We start from the raw sequence: 3,271 nt of genomic DNA on the forward strand, positions 1-3,271 counted from the left end.
TCACAGACCTGTACCCCTGGGGATAAAAATACATTATATGTTTATTAAAATATAAAAATTAAAAAAAAAACAATTCAAGGTTCAAGAGGTCAGAAAAGTTTGCTAAGAGAGGAGATCTTAAAAGTTCTCATCAAAAGAAAAAGACCTAACTATTGGTGATAGACAGCAACTACATTAATTGTGGGAATGATTTTGCAATACATATAAATAACAAATCATTACATTGTTCATATGAAACTAACATAAAGTTATATGTTAATTATATCTCAATTTTTTTAAAAGTCGAAAAAGAATATGTAATTAAAACCCTCTCCCACCCCTGATGTCAAAAAAAAAAAAAAAAAGAAAGAAAAAAGAAAAGAAGAAAAAAGAAAAAACATCTCTTTCAGGAAGTGCATGACTTAAGTCTTTGCTGAGCCTCCATGTGGTCATCTGCAAACCTATGTGTAACACAAATATGTTATATATGAAAGCAATTATATTGTGTATCAGTGGGGACATGAACAAAGAGATGAATGAAACAGGAGTCCTGATCTGGATCCAAATAAAAATAAGACTTTAGAATATAATACTCAGGATTCAGGTCAATGGCCAAAAGAAAAGTATGCAAATGTTAAAAAAAAAAAAAACCTGAAATTTAGAAAACTGACTATTCCTCCATACTTCTTCAACTCCTATGTCAAAAAATATCAGATGGGTCGCCTGGTGGGGCGCCTGGGTGGCTCAGTGGCTTAAGCCTCTGCCTTCGGCTCAGGTCATGATCTCAGGGTCCTGGGATCGAGCCCCGCATTGGGCTCCCTGCTCAGCAGGGAGCCTGCTTCCCTTCCTCTCTCTCTCTGCCTGCCTCTCTGCCTACTTGTGATCTCTGTCAAATAAATAAAATCTTTTAAAAAAAATTAACTGCTGAATCCTGGAACACTGAAAAGAAATTTTTAATAAAGAAAATTAAAAAAATTAACTCCTGAAAAACAGTTTAAGAATATTTTGGTATAAGTCAAGTGGGAAAATCTTTTAAAGTTAACAATCCAAAATAACATTAAATATTAAATCTTAAGAACATTTTTTGCATGCCAAAAGGATTCTACAAACTATACAAAAGTTAAAAACACATCACAAGCCAAAAAGATAATTGCTGCATACACAACAATAAAGGGATCCTTTCCTCAGAATGTAATCAGTCATAAAAATCACTATGGAAGAGATCAATGATTGAATGAAATATGTAAAAGAGCATTAATAGGTGATTCACAGAAAAAGGAATATAAATCATATTAAAAATAAACTCGATAATATGAAAAAGATTTCATATTAATGAGATTATTTTCTGCCATGAATATTTATCAGGTACGGTTTGTTGAGAATGTGGACACAAATACTCTCACAGACTGTGGGAAGCAGTTTAGCTACTACTACAATCTCAAGCATGATAGTTTGACAATAACTATGAATACTCACATTTAACTATCTGATCATTGTTTCAAATACATAGATCAACAATTCCACTCCTAGGAACTCAAACTTGCACATGTTCACAAACACATACATATTGCAAAAAATTTTTGTAGGAAAAGTTTAGTAAAAACATGAACAGAAATGAATACATTTATTTATTTTAGTAAATGTTTATAAATGAGTAATATGGAGTACAAGAAAAACTAAGAGGTCTTATGGACAAGTATGGAGTATCTTCAAAATGTTGCAAGAGATTTCACTTATATGTGGAATTCAAAAAAAAAAAAAGAAAAAAAACAGTGAAACAAACAAAACCCAGAAATGTACTCATACATACAGAGAACAAACTGGTCATTGCCAGAACAGAGGAGGATGAAGGGATAGCAAAAATAGGTGAGGGGGATGAAAGGCACAAAGTTTCAGTGATAAAATAAATATGTCACAAGAATGAAAAGGACAGCATAGGAAACACAGTCAAAAACAATGTAGCAACTTTGTATGGTAACACATTAAAACTACACTTATCATGAAAAGCATCTCTTAATGTACATGATTGTTGACTTACTATGCTATATTCCTGAAACTACTGTAATGTTGTATGATAACTATACTTCAGTTAAAAAATTAGAAATAAGCAAAACCATGCCAACTTAAAGGTTTATTTATTTATTTATTTATTTATTTTAAAATATTTTATTTATTTATTTGACAGAGATCACAAGTAGGCAAAGAGGCAGGCAGAGAGAATGAGAGGGAAGCAGGCTCCCTGCTGAGCAGAGAGCCCGATGCGGGACTCGATCCCAGGATCCCGAGATCATGACCTGAGCCAAAGGCAGTGGCTTAATCCACTGAGCCACCCAGGCGCCCCAGAGGTTTATTTTTTAAAAAGAAGTTGCATAATAAAGGCAAACATTTAAATACACAGAGAAAAAAATACATACATATATTTAAATCGAAATGCAGTTGCAAAGTTTTTACCTCATAAGTCTTTAACAAATCAAGACTAATACTGGGGAAGAGGAGTAGAGACCACACTGAGAGAGAAGTAGGTAATTTATTCAATATTGTTTCCAATTGTATAAGATCTGCTCTTGTACTGCTTATTATTATCCATTACACTTCAATTTTTCTTATGAAAACACTTCTTTTATATCTAAGGCAGCAGAAATTTAGTATACAAGACAGTCTATACATCATTAAATCATATAAAGGGTATAATAAAAAGATTACCTTAAATGACAAGAATCTAATGAAAAATAATACACATCTGAGAAAACAAATTTTATTTATTTATTTATTTATTTTTAAAAGATTATTGATTTATTTATTTGACAGAGAGAGAGAGAGATCACAAGTAGGCAGAGAGGTAGACAGAGAGAGTGAGAGGAAAGCAGGCTCCCTGCCGAGGAGAGAGCCCGATGCGGGACTCGATCCCAGGACCCTGGGATCATGACCTGAGCTGAAGACAGTGGCTTAACCCACTGAGCCACCCAGGTGCCCCGAGAAAACAAATTTTAAAACATAAATTAATTAAAAATTATTGTAATCATATAAAAATGTCCTCACTAATTTGATACCCATTATTAACACCTTGTGATAAAGGCATTACACCTTTCTAAATAAAGTGATCAACAAGACACTGTAGACTTTACATAGCAAGAAGGGAAATATTATTATAGCACAATCATCCTGTTCATTCTTTAATTAACTTAATTAATTTGAAACAAAGAGATTCTGGATGATTTTAAGAAGACTTCTGCATGTTTAGAAAATGAGATCCAATGTAAAATAATTCTCTTCATGGTGTATAATACACTTA

This window comes from Martes martes, assembly GCF_963455335.1.
Source record: "Martes martes genome assembly, chromosome: 10".
In the NCBI taxonomy this organism is placed as follows: domain Eukaryota; kingdom Metazoa; phylum Chordata; class Mammalia; order Carnivora; family Mustelidae; genus Martes; species Martes martes.